Source organism: Neofelis nebulosa, chromosome 2 (assembly GCF_028018385.1).
Source record: "Neofelis nebulosa isolate mNeoNeb1 chromosome 2, mNeoNeb1.pri, whole genome shotgun sequence".
NCBI lineage: Eukaryota > Metazoa > Chordata > Mammalia > Carnivora > Felidae > Neofelis > Neofelis nebulosa.
Genome location: NC_080783.1, coordinates 63,246,050 through 63,259,989, shown reverse-complemented (window position 1 = coordinate 63,259,989; position 13,940 = coordinate 63,246,050). Strand labels below are relative to the sequence as shown.

The window sequence follows — 13,940 nt, the reverse complement described above, 5'->3', positions numbered from 1 at the left end:
ATTATTGTCTTCCTTCTTGTTTGGGTTTAATTTTGTCATTTCTTTTTGATTTTTTTAAGGTGGCATTTTTAGATCAATGCTTTGTGACTTTTTCTAATGTCAGTGATACTATAAATTTCTATGTACATTTTTAGAGGAATCCCACAAATTTTAATGTTTTTATTTTTATTCAAGTCACACTATTTTCTGTTTTCCAGAGCTTCCTTGTTGGCCCAAAGATTTTTTAGAAGTTTTGAGGATTTTCCAAGATTGTTTTTTAATAATTTCTAGGTGAATTCTGTTATAGTCAGAGAACATACTTATATATCAACTTTTTAAAAATTGTTAACTTTGGGGCACCTGGGTGGCTATGTCAGTTGAGTGTCTGACTCTTGATTTTGGCTCAGGTCATGATCCCAGGGTTGTGGGATTGAGCCCCATGTTGGGCTGTATGCTGAGCATGGATTCTATCTCTCTCTCAAAATAAAAATAAATAACTAAATAAAATTGTTAACTTTTTTTTTTTAAAGGTTTCCTTCATAGCCCAGAATATGGTCTAACTTGGTGAATGTTCCATGTGCACTTGAAAAAAGTGTGTATTATTCTGTTGTCAAGTGTAGTGTCTTAAAAATGTCAAAATGTTTTTTTCTATTTCTATGAAAAACCCTTTTGGAATTTTGATAGGGGTCACACTGATTCTATAAATTGCTTTGTCTAGTATGGACATTTTATTTTATTTAAAAAAAAATTTTTTTTTTTAGCGTTTATTTATTTTTGAGACGGAGAGAGACAGAGCATGAATGGGGGAGGGTCAGAGAGAGGGAGACACAGAATCTGAAACAGGCTCCAGGCTTTGAGCGGTCAGCACAGAGCCCCACGCGGGGCTCGAACTCACGGACCGCGAGATCATGACCTGAATCGAAGTCGGACACTCAACCGACTGAGCCACCCAGGTGCCCCTAGTATGGACATTTTAACAATATTGATTCTTCCTGTCCATGAACATGGGATATATTTCCATTTATTTGTGTCTTCAATTTCTTTCAACAGTATTTTATAGTTTTCAGTGCACAAATCTTTCACCTCCTTTGTTAAATTTATTTCTACATATCTTATTGCTACTACTGTAAATGAGATTTTTTTTTCATTTTACTTGCATATAATTCATTGTTAGAATATAAAAATGCAATTGATTTTTGTATGTTGATTTGTATCCTGTGATACTAGTAATATTCTAATCGTTTTTTGGTGCAGTCTTTAGGGTTTTCTATGTATAATATGTCATCTGTAAACAGGTAATTTCACTTTTTTCTTTCTGATTTGAATGCCTTTTATTTCTTGTTCTTGCCTAGTTGTTGTCATTAGGACTTCTAGTGCTTTGTTGAGTAGAAGTGATGATAGTAGGCATCCATATCTTGTTCATGATTGTAGAGGAAAGCTTTCATTTTTTCACCATTTAGTATGAGGTTAGCTATGGGCTTGCCATATGTAACTTTTATTATGTTGAAGTTTATTTCCTCTGTACTCAGTTTGTGGAGTTTTTTTTTTTTTTTAATATATGAAATTTATTGTCAAATAGGTTTCCATACAACACCCAGTGCTCATCCCAACAGGTGCCCTCCTCAGTACCCATCACCCACCCTCCTCTCCCTCCCACCCTCCATCAGCCCTCAGTTTGTTCTCAGTTTTTAAGAGTCTCCTATGCTTTGGCTCTCTCCTACTCTAACCTCTTTTTTTTTTTTCCTTCCCCTCCCCCATGGGTTCCTGTTAAGTTTCTCAGGATCCACATAAGAGTGAACACATATGGTATCTGTCTTTCTCTGTATGGCTTATTTCACTTGGCATAACACTCTTGTGGAGTTTTTATCATGCAACAGATGTTGATTTTTGTCACATACTTTTTCTGCATCTGTTGAGATTATTGTATGATTTTTATCCATCATTCTGTTAATGTGGTGTTACATTGATTAATTTGTGTATTTTGAACCATCCTTATATCCCGGGGGTAACTCCCTTTTGGTGTAGGATCTGATTTTTTCATGTGCTGTTGCGTTCAGTTTGCTAGCATTTTGTTGAGAATTTTTGCATCAATATGCATCAGGGATATTGGCCTGTAAGTTTCTTTTCTTTTAGTGTCTTACCAGAGTAATGTTTGCCTCGCAAAATGAAATTGAGAGTGTTCATTCCTCTTCGGTATTTTGGAAGAATTTGAGAAGGATTGGCATTAATTCTTCTTTAAATGTCTGGCGGAATTCACCAGTGAAGCCATCTGGTCCTGAGCTTTTTTGTCTGGGAGGGATTTGATTACTGATTCAGTCTCTTTATGTTATTGGTCTGTTCAGATTTTCTGGTTTTTTTCATTGATTCAGTCTTTAGTGGTTGTATGTTTCTAGGAATTTGTCCATTTATTCTAGATTGTCAAATTTTTGGTATTTAATTGTTTGTAGTAGACTCTTATCCTTTATATTTCTGTGCTACTAATTGTAATTTCTTCTCTTTCATTTATAATTTTATTAATTTGAGTCATTGTTCTTTTTCTGTTGATTAGTCTACTTAAAGATTGGTCAGTTTTGTTTATCTTTGCAAAAAAACCAACTCTTAGTTTTGTTGTTCTTTTCTATTGGTTTTCCATTTTTAATTTCATTTATTTCTGCTCTGTTCTGTTTTCTTCCTTCTGCTTTGGGCTTTGTTCTTTCTTTTTTTCCCCCTCGTTCCTTGACATGTCAAGGTAGGTTGTTTATTGGTAATCTTTCTTTTTCCTTAATGCAGACATTTATAGCTATAAATTTCCCTCTTATACCTGCTTTTTCTGCATCTTGTAGGTTTTAGTTTGGTTTGTTTCCATTTTCATTTGTTTCAAGATATTTTTTTATTTTCCTTTTTCGATCTGTTGGTTGTTCAGGAGTTTATTGTCTAATTTCTGTGTGTTTGTGAGAATCCCAGGTTCTCTCCTGTTATTGATTTCTAGTTTTATAGTTTTCATTGTGTTCAGAAAAGATGTAATTTCAGTTTCTTAAATTTGTTAAGACTTGTTTTGTGGTCTAACATATGATCTTTTTAGGATAATGTTCTGTTTTGAGATGAATGTGTATTCTGTCACTGTTGGATGGAATGTTCTGTATGTGTCTGTTACATCTGTTTGGTTTATAGTGTTGTTCCCATCTGCTGTTTCCTTATTAATTTCCTGTCTGGATGATCTATCCATTGTTGAGAGTGAAGTATCACAGTTTCTTATTATATTATTGTGTTGCTGTTTATTTTCCTTTTAGAGCAAGAGAGAGTGAGAGCACACAAGTGGGGGAAGAGGGCAGAGGGGGAGAGAGAGAGAGAGGGAGAAGGAGAGAGAGAGAGAGAGAGAGAGAGAGAGAATCCTAAACCCCAATGTGGGGCTTGTTCCCAGGATCCTGGGATCATGACCTGAGCCAAAATCAAAAGTCAGATGCTCAACCAGCTGGGCCACCCAGGTGTCCCTCTTTTGCCTACTTTCTAATTGAATTTTTGTTGTTGTTGTTTTTTACAGTTGAGTTTTGAGATTTCTTAATATATTCTAGATACTTGTCTTTTGTCAGATATGTGGTTTTGATAACTTAATGATAATGGGTCTCAATGTAGACCTTTTGGGACTAAACCTACTTAGGGACTTTAGGGCCTCCTGAGTCTTGGTGTTCTTTTTATTTCCCCAAATTTGGGATGTTTTCGGCCATTATCTCTTTATTTGAAAAAAATTTTTTTAAGTTTATTTTGAGAGAGATAGAGAGAGAGAGAGAGAAGGCACGAGCTGGAAGGGGCAGAGAGAAGGAGAGATAGAATTCCAAGCAGACTGCTCCATCAGCACACAGGCCCATGTGGGGCTCAAACTCACAAACTGTGAGATCATAACCTGAGCTGAGATCAAGAGTCAAATGCTTTTTTTTTTGTTAAAAAATATATTTTTAAAAATATATTTTAAAGAGAGAGAGAGAGACAGACAGACAGACAAAGTGCAAATGGAGGAGGTGCAGGGAGGGAGGAAGACACAGAATCTGAAGCAGGCTCCAGGCTCTGAGCTGTCAGCACAGAGCCCAACACAGGGCTCAAACTCATGGACCAGGAGATCATAACTTGAGCCGAAGTGGGACGCTCAACTGACTGAGCCATCCAGGCGCCCCTAGAGCCAAATGCGTAACCACCTGTGCCACCTAGGCGTCCCAGCCATTATTTCTTTAAATAGACTTTTGGTCCCCTTCTCTCTGTCCTCCTTTTGTGATTCCTATAATGATGTATGTTGTTTGTTTGAGTCGTGTCTTATGAGTCCTGTAGCTTTCTTCATTCTTTCTTATTCTTTTTTCCTCTTGCTCTGCTGACTGGAGATTTCAAATGGCATGTCTTGTTTTTATGCATTCTTTCCTGGTGAAGTCTGCTATTGAATAGTTCTGTTGAATTTTTCAGTTCAGTTATATTCTTCAGCTGTAGAATTTCTGTTTGTTTTTTACATGATTTTCATTTCTTCTTGAACTTATTTTATTTATGTATTTTCCCTGTATTTTTGCTTATTTTCTATCAGGGTTTTCTTGTAGTTCACAAAACTTATTTAAGAGGATTATTCTGAATTCTTTGTCATTCAGTTCATCTCCATTTCTTCATAGAGGAACCTTATTGATTTCCTTTGGTGGTTTCAGGTTTACCTGATTCTTCTTGATCCTTCTATCCTTATGTTGGGACGTGTGCATTTGAGGAAGTGGTCTCCTTTTCCAGTCTTTACATGTTCACCTTGGTAGGGAAAGATTTTCTTCATTCACCTCAGCCTGGGATTCTGAATGGGCCAGCTGATACTATTCATTGGCAAGCAGCACTTCAGGGTGTCTGGTTGGGTGGAGCCACTGCCTGTGCTCTTAAGTTGAGAGGGGTCCCCTGGCTGGGTTTTACTGTCAGATGGGTCTGCATTCAGGTGGGGCTGCTGGCTGGGTTCTATGGTCAGGCAGGGCCATTGGCTGGGCTCCATAATAATCTCTGGTTGGACAGAATCGCAGGCTGTGCTTCCTGGCCAGGTAGTGTAGCTAGCTGGACTCTGTGATTGGGTGGGGCCACAGGCTAGGTCCTTAATCAGCCCTGATTGGGTGGGTCCCTAGGCTATGCTCCCTGGCTAAGTGCCAGTCTTTGTGTCCTGCTTGGTAGAATTGTTTGAATTCACCCCCTTTAAAAATTTTTTATTTTATTTTATTTTTCTCTTTGATTGTTCAAGCTGTTGAAAACTATGGGGGTTATAATATTTTATTATTTTGGCTATACTACATCTTACAGCTTAACTCTTTCATCTGGACACCATATGAAAATTCTTTCTTTGTACCTTGAAAAAATGTTCTTGTAGGTTTTGTGAAAAAGTTCTAGATCAGAAATTGGGCAGTCCTGACTCTAGTTCCTTGAACTACTGGGTGAAATAGGTATACATTTATACCTTTAATACAATATTGCCAAATTGTCCTCATATTTGGTATGTTAATTTACACTCTTCTCCATCAGTACAATGAGAATATCCATTGCTTTAGTACTTAGCCAAGCACTAAGCATGGTCCATGCATTGTTTGCAGGTGTGTAAATTTTCAAATTTTTAAGGATTTTTAAGCCTATGTCTGTTACTGATTTCCATTTTAATTGCTTTGTGGTCTGAGAACATAGTTTGTGTAATGTTCATTTAAAATGTTTCAATACCATAAAGTGGTAAGATCCATATACCATTCATTGATATTTTCTGCTTGTCAGTACTGAAAAGCCATCAGTCTGGTTTGGACTAATTTCAGTGCTGGCCATAAGGCGGGCTCCATTGTGTATTTAGGCAGTTGTGTCCCATTGAGGGAGTATATTAGCTTGCTGCCATAACATAATACCATAGACAGGGGGGCTTAAACAGTAGAAATTTATTTTTCACAGTTCTGGAGCCTGGAAGTCCAAGATCAAGGTGCTGGCAGGTTTGGTTTCTACTGAGGCTTCTCTCCTGGGCCATAGATGGCTGCCTTCTCCCTGTATCTGCACATGGTCTTTCCTGTGTGTATGTGTGTAACCCTGGTGTCTCTTTCTCTTCTTCTTTTTTTTTTATGTTTATTTTTGAGAGACAGAGTACGAGTGGGGGAGGGGCAGAGAGAGAGGGAGACACAGAATCTGAAGCAGGCTTCAGGCTCTGAGCTGTAAACACAGAGACCGATGCGGGTCTTGAACCCATGAGCCATGAGATCATGATCTGAGCTGATGTCAGACGCTCGAACAACTGAACCACCCAGGTGGCCCTATTTTTCTCTTCTTATAGTGACACTAGTTGTATTGGATTAGGGCTCCACTCTATGACTTCACTTAACCTTAGTTACCTCCTCAAAGGTCCTGTCTCCACATACAGTCACAGTGGGGGTTAGGACTTCAATGTATGAATTTTTGAGGGTCACAGTTCAGTAGGAAGAAGAGGATGGAGAGTGGGTATATTGATATGTATGTTGATAAACATATACAGTGTAGATCATTTGAAAAGGTCTGTGTGTTTGACTACATAATTCTGTCAGTCAGTAATATCCCAGTACTTCTTAAAAATGAAAAAAAGGTATTTATTAGGATATATTTTATGAACAATGGAATGAGCTTCTAGCTGTTGTAGTTTGTAGTGTTCTATTATTGTTGGTTAGGTCTAGTTTGTTGATAGTGTTTTTGGTAGTTATCTATCACTGTGTAACAAATCACTCTGAAACTTAGAAGCTTCAAACAATAAAAATTTGTCATCTCATAGTTTCTATGGACTAGGGATTTGGAAGTGGCTTATGTGGGTTGTTTTGGCATAGTGTCTCATGGGGTTGTAGTAAAAACCTTGGCTGGGTTTACAGTCTTCCAGGGACTGGAAGATCCACCTTCAAGGTGGGTCACTCACATGACTGTTGACAGGAGGATCAGTTTCCTGCCATGTGGGCTTATCATAATATTGCTTGAAAAATTTCCTTTAATATTTCTTATGGTACAGGTATGATAGCAATGAATTTTCTCTGGAAAGATTTTGTCTGGAAAGTTTTCATTTACCTTCAGTTTTGAAGGGTGTTTTCTTGGAGGTAAGAATTCTAGAGTCACAGGTTTGCTTTTTTTCTTCTAGCGCTTTAAATATGGTTCTACATTGTGTTCTGATTATACAGTTCCTGTTGAAAAGTCTGCTGTCCTTTGTATTTTTGTTGCTCTGTACATAATGGGTCATTTTCTTGTTGCTTTGAAGATTTTCTTTTTTTCTTTTTATTTTTTTTTAAATGAAAAAAAAATTTTTTTACATTTATTTATTTTTGAAAGACAGAGACAGAGAGAGACAGAGCACAAGTGGGAGAGGGGCAGAGAGAGAGGGAGTCACAGAATCCGAACCAGGCTCCAGGCTCCGAGCCATCAGCAAAGAGCCCGGTGTGGGGCTCGAACTCACGAACTGTGAGATCGTGACCTGAGCTGAAGTTGGACGCTCAACTGACTGAGCTACCCAGGTGCCCCAAAGATTTTCTTTAAAAAAAAAAAATTTTTTTTTTTTAATGTTTATTTATTTTTGAGAGAGACAGAGACAGAATGCGAGTGGGTTAGGGGCAGAGAGAGAGGGAGTCACAGAATCCGAAGCAGGCTCCAGGCTCTGATCTCTCAGCACAGAGCCCGACGCAGGCCTCGAACTCATGAGCTGCGAGATTATGACCTGAGCTGAAGTTGGACACTTAACCCGACTGAGCCACCCAGGCGCCCCACTTTGAAGATTTTCTTACCACTGGCTTTCAGCAGTTTGATTATGAAGTGCCTTTGTATGGCTTTAAAAAAAGTTTATTCTGGTTGGGATTTGATGAGTTCTTGGATCTGTAATTTTATGGTTTTCAGCAAATTTGGGGAAACTTCAGCAATTCTTCAGATATTTGTGTTTTCTCCCCTCTTCCCCTTTTTGGGTTTCCAGGGTAATGCAAGACTGCTTGTTATTGTCACTCTTCACATAAGTTTTGTTTATGTTCTCAGTCTCTGTGCTTTATTTTGGATAGTTTCTTATTTTTTAAATAATTTTATTTATTTTAGTGAGGAGAGGGAGTGTGCGCGCATGTGCATGGATGAGCGGGGGAGAGGGGCAGTGAGAGAGAGGGAGACAATCTTCAGCAGGCTCCATGCTTAGCACAGAGCCTGACACAGGGCTCAGTCCCATGATCCTGGGATCATGACCTGACCTTAAGTTAAGAATCAAATGCTAAACCAACTGAGCCCCCCAGACGCCCCATTTCTTATTGTTAGGTTAGTTAAATCGCTCATCTTTTTTTTTTTCTAGTGTCTAATCTACTGTTATCCTGTGTGGTGTATTTTTCATTTCTGATATTTTTCATCTGTAGAAGTTTGATATGGGTCTTATTTATCTGTTATCATGGTATAAGGTGTGAGGAGATTACTCCTCCCCCGAATCTTTGCTGGTTACTCAATTCATCTCAATATCATTCATAATAAACCATGTTTTCCTCATAGATTGAAATCTGCCTTGTCATGAATTAAATTCCATATGGATTTGATTCTGTATTTGGATTCACAATAATTAATTTGTCCATTGATAGACCTTTTTATGTACCATTACCACATTGTTTCCTTTCTGCCCTTGAGCATTCAATATAATTTATTTACTATGTTAATACTTTAATACATGTACATTTCTAATTTTGCTGTCTTCTAATTTACTGTACATCTCTAATTTACTGTACATCTCTAATTTACATGTCTTCTGATCCTATATGCACACTGTGACTGAATTTAGAACTTAGAGTTTTCATAAATATTTTGCTTTTGTTTTGGTAGTACTTTAGGCCTCACCAAATAATATTAAATCTATATAGATGGAATTTGTTTTCTTTATTTCTAATAATTTTAGACATGAGATGAATTAATACTTTAAGCTGTACAAATTAGAGATGTAGAACTGTATATCTAGAGAAATGGCATAAGAACACATATAGGTGAATTTGGAACTGAATTTCTGACCTAACTTCACCTTTCTTTACTTTATGTTTATTTAATTACATTTATCATTAATGTCTATTACTGTCTTCTAAAATGTAAGCTCCCTAAAAGCTGTCTACCACAGTTTTGATTATTTTAAAGTAAGTTTTAATATCTGGTAAAGCTATTTTATTATTAGTCTTATTGTTCAAAATTTTCTTAACCTTTCTTTTCCATAGGAATCTCAGAGTGACCTTGTTTATTCCTTACTGGTATTTTTACTGAGGTCATATTAAATATATAGGTCAATTTAGTGGAAACCATATATCTTTACGGTATGTCTTTTGTCATCTTTAGGAATTTTTTTTTTAAACAATTTTACTAGTTAGGCATGTCATTTAGTGTTTCTGAGGTTTCCCCATCTGTAAAATGAAGAGAACAGTTTATTTCAAGGGCTTTTAATATGGGATGCCTGTCTTTCCAGGGATCTTTGTGAATTACCTTAAATTATATGCAGAATAGTGTATATGTGTGTAATTTGTGCTATTTGGGAATAGGATGTATATGCCACAGTCTGATTTTTAGGGGAGCTTATCTTAGATGCTTTTCTAATTTTTGAAATATGTGCTTGAGTTATTTGAATTGGCCTTTTCTTACCGTCCTAGGCCCCCCCCCCCCCCCCCCCCGCCAACTAAGTCTTAATAATTTGCAAATGGACCACCAGGAATCTCTGGTCCTTTTTTCTTTCTTCCCTTCTCTCCTCTCTGGTCCTGTCCACTCCCTTCCCATCCTATCTCCTCCCTTCTCTCAGAATCCTGGAATTCCGCTTTTAGTCATTTAAACTCAGTATTGTAGGAGTCACAAGGAGAGTTTCTGGGATACTGGGAATGTTTTGTTTCTAGATCTAGTTGGTTACATAGGTGTGCTGTTTGTGATACTTCACTGAGCTGCACTTATTTTTTTGGAAATTTTCTGTCAGATTTCAATGAAAAATTTTAAAAAGTTGAGGTAAAATAAAATTTGGAGAGGTTATTTTATTAACTGTTTCTGTAGTTCTGTTCAACCTTTCTATTATTGCCATAACATCCTGCTCCACTAAGGAATATTTAATCTTAATCATTCAAAACTGCTGGATTCTTTGAAGAAAGTATCTGTGACCTGTGAGCTGCTATTGTGAACACATTACTTTCTGCCTCATTTTTTCTTTGGAGCCATACCAGTTGTCTAGAAAGGCCTCTTCCTGTTCACTTGGGGAGAGATCTTTCATACCTGTTTATACGCAGTTGGCTTTTGTCAGACCTCTTGACAATACACCTACAGAGCTTGGTGTGCCTAGCCTAGCTTCTTTATGTCATTTGGCCTGTATCCTAAATATTACCTCTTCAGAAAGGCCTTCCATTTCAAACCCAATTTAAAGGAGCCTGGTAGACACATTCTGTAAATCATGCCGTCAAATTATTTTTGCAGAGCTTATTATTCATATTTATGTTTTTGTTTCTTTCTCTGTCATCTTCTACTCACTCCCCCAGTAGAAAGTTAGCTCCATGAGAGCAAGGCCCCTGTATTCCTGGGGCCTAAGTTGTCAGTGTCAGGCATACAGTGGTTCTTTAAAATATAATTGAAAAGCTCGTATTATTAAATGGGTGTCTAGTCCTTTTTGTTGTTGCTGTTCACAGGAAGTCTGGTTATTTTTTAACTGGATGCCCTTGAAATCATCTTGGTGTTCTATTATTAGATTCATTCATTTCCTCAAGTCTTCATTGAACACTTGCTATGTAAAATGTAAGATGCTTTAGTTCCCACACTATGATCAGTTTGAAATATGAAAACCAATTTTGTTGATCTTATAATGTGTTATACCAGTATTGCACAGTCTTACATTATTTTAACTAGCTCTCAGAGCTTGGTCCTTAAGTCTTCTGGCTATTAATTTTTTCAGTCAATAGCCATCTGATATACTCCTGTAATCCCAGTCCCTAGGTTGCTTAGACCACTCTTGTTCCTTGGGCAAAGTTAGTTCAAGGTTGAAATTTCACTCTTGATGCCACTTGACACTGTTCAAATGGTTCTTCACTGGCTGCCCAGTAGCACTTTTGAATTCATTTCTTTTCTACGTGGAAAGTGTCTAAGAGAGATTTCTGTGCCCTCCTTCATCTAATCCTTTCTCTTTTCCTGCTTTTCAACTGTCAAGTTTTTCATTGCATCCTTTAGTGTATGTGTTCCCATTCTTCTCTTCTGGCTTTCCTTTCATCTGTTTGTTCTTCATATTTATCCTTGTAGGCAGTATAATTAAATTATCTTCGATCACCACTTGTCTAACCTGTCACACAGGCCAGGCTTTTTTTTTTTTTTTTTTTTAAGCTTTTAAAAATAGAAATCTTTCCTTGATTTTGCTTATTAGATTTTGTGTGTCACAGCTGAAAGATGTTCTTAAGTTCATATTTATCTTTATGAAGCAGGTGCTTGAGTCTGGTGCCTTAAACTACTTGGCCATCTTGACACAACCTTATTTATCTTTATTTTTTTTTTCAACGTTTTTTTTATTTTTTTATTTTTGGGACAGAGAGACAGAGCATGAACGGGGGAGGGGCAGAGAGAGGGAGACACAGAATCGGAAACAGGCTCCAGGCTCCAAGCCATCAGCCCAGAGCCTGACGCGGGGCTCGAACTCACGGACCGGACCGCGAGATCGTGACCTGGCTGAAGTCGGACGCTTAACCGACTGCGCCACCCAGGCGCCCCAACCTTATTTATCTTTAATGTTTATTTATTTTTCAGAGACAGAGAGACAGAGTGAGAGTGGGGGAGGGGCAGAGAGAGGGGGAGATACAGAAGCAGGCCCCAGACTCTGGGCTGTCAGCAAAGAGCCCGACATGGGGCTCGAACCCATGAACCATGAGATCATGACCTGAGCTGAAGTCGGATACTTAACCGACTGAGCCACCCAGGTACCCCAACCATATTTACCTTTAAAATAAAGGTTTGGACCTTAAGATACAGTACTTCCTAACCTTTTTCATAGTATGCTAGACATGGAAATGATATTTGGATGGGCCACAGAAACAATTGAGGAGGCTGCTCCGACCCTGCCCATCTGTCTGCCTTGAGGACTGAGGAAATCTGTATCTCTCTACACTGTAATCTGTTGACCTAACATTAAGGATAGATAGGCTTCAGCAGTGTGTGACCATTCTGTTTTGTGGTCCTTCTTTCTTCCTTTTTTTAATATGGTTTTTAAAAAAATCTTTTCATATGTTTTGTATTTGAGAGAGAGTGAGACAGAGACAGAGAGCCAGAGATGGAGACAGAATCTGAAGCAGGCTCCAGGCTCCAGGCTCCAGGCTCCGAGCTGTTAGCACAGAGACGGACGTGGGGCTCTAAGTCATGAGCAGTGAGATCATGACCTGAGCTGAAGCCAGATGCTTAAATGATTGAGCCACCCAGGCGCCCCTGTATATATTTTTCTTAAGAAAGAGTTATAGCTTTCATTAGATTCTCAAAGGACTCTATGAATCCAGAAATGTTCAGAATTAAAACTGTAAATTGTAGAACTAAAACCAAATGAATGACATAACTTATTGTTTGTTTGCTTTTAGTGTAAATCTTTTCCTTTTGATTACAAAGTTATGCATGTGTTTGTTACACAAAATTCAAATATTATAGGTAGAATTAATGTAGAAGCTAGAGTGTGTTATATATTGTATTCCTGGTTAATTTCCACCAATTAATATTCCTGGTTAATATTCCACAGATACATGTATTTGATATAAATATTTTTTCTTACACGTATTAACATTTTCTTTCCTATTCTTTCTCCAAAATTTTAATTATAAAGATATTACAATATGTATACTATTATGTAGTTCATTTCTCTATTTATCTTAGGTATGATTCTACTTCAGTACTTGTTGATCTACCTCATTCTCTTTAACAAACATAAAGTATTTTATGGATCTGCCATAATTTGGATAACCTTTATTACTGAACATGAGTTGTTTCTAGCTTTTTTTTTTTTTTTTTTTTTTTTTTTTTTTTTTGCATTGCAAACATCTTTGTAGATACCGTCTTAAAAATTTAGGAGTATTTCTGTGTAATAAATCCCTAGAAGTAGAAATGCTAGGGCGGGGTATGAACACTTAAAGTTTTTTTTAAATTAAATTTTTATTTTAATTCCAGTATAGTTAACATACGATGTTAAAGTTTCAGGTGTACAATATTGTGATTCATTACTTCCATACGATACCTGGTGCTAATCACAACAAATGTACTCCTTAATCCTCACTACCTATTTCACCCATCTCCCCAGCCACCTCCCTTTGATAACCATCAATTTGTTCTCTACAGCTAAAAGTCTGTTTCTTTGTCTCTTTCTCTCTCTCTTTTTTCCTTTGCCCTCTGCCCATTTGCTTTTTTTTTAAATTATACTCATGTTTATTTTAATTCAAATTTTCACAGGTTAAAAGATTGCATTTTATTAGAATCAATTTATAGGCAGTTTGCAGCAATGATTTCTCATGAAAAAAAAAAGAGACGATAATCACTCAGATTTTGGATGTGAATGAAACCTCTTCCGGGGCGCTTGGGTGGCTCGGTTGAGCGTCTGACTTCGGCTCAGGTCTTGATCTCGCGGTCTGTGAGTTCGAGCCCTGAGTTGGGCTTTGTGCTGACAGCTCAGAGCCTGGAGCCTGCTTCAGATTCTGTGTCTCCCTCTCTCTCTGCCCTTCCCCTGCTCATGCTCTTTCTCTCTCTCTCTCAAAAATAAATAAACATTAAAAAAAAAATTAAAAAAAAAAAAAACCTCTTCCTGCCAACCATGGAGATATTCCTACCACTCTAATAGCAGGAGTTGAATAAAGACATGACATCTTATGTTGTGCCCAAAATGTAGGGTAAGGCTTGAAGCTGCAGGTAGCATATGTTCTCAAAAATGCAAGATGCAAGTGCTGCTCACTCTAGCATTCACAGACACACCACATATGTGTCCAATGGCTCATTACTGTCTGGCAGTGATGAACTTAGCACGC

General features: G+C 37.6%; 1 protein-coding gene across 9 annotated transcripts in view; it reads left to right on the top strand.

Moving 5' to 3' along the window:
• Positions 1-13,940, top strand: part of UBR3 (ubiquitin protein ligase E3 component n-recognin 3) — a 239,015-nt gene that overhangs the window by 17,287 nt on the left and 207,788 nt on the right. The gene's annotated exons all lie outside the window — the stretch shown is intronic.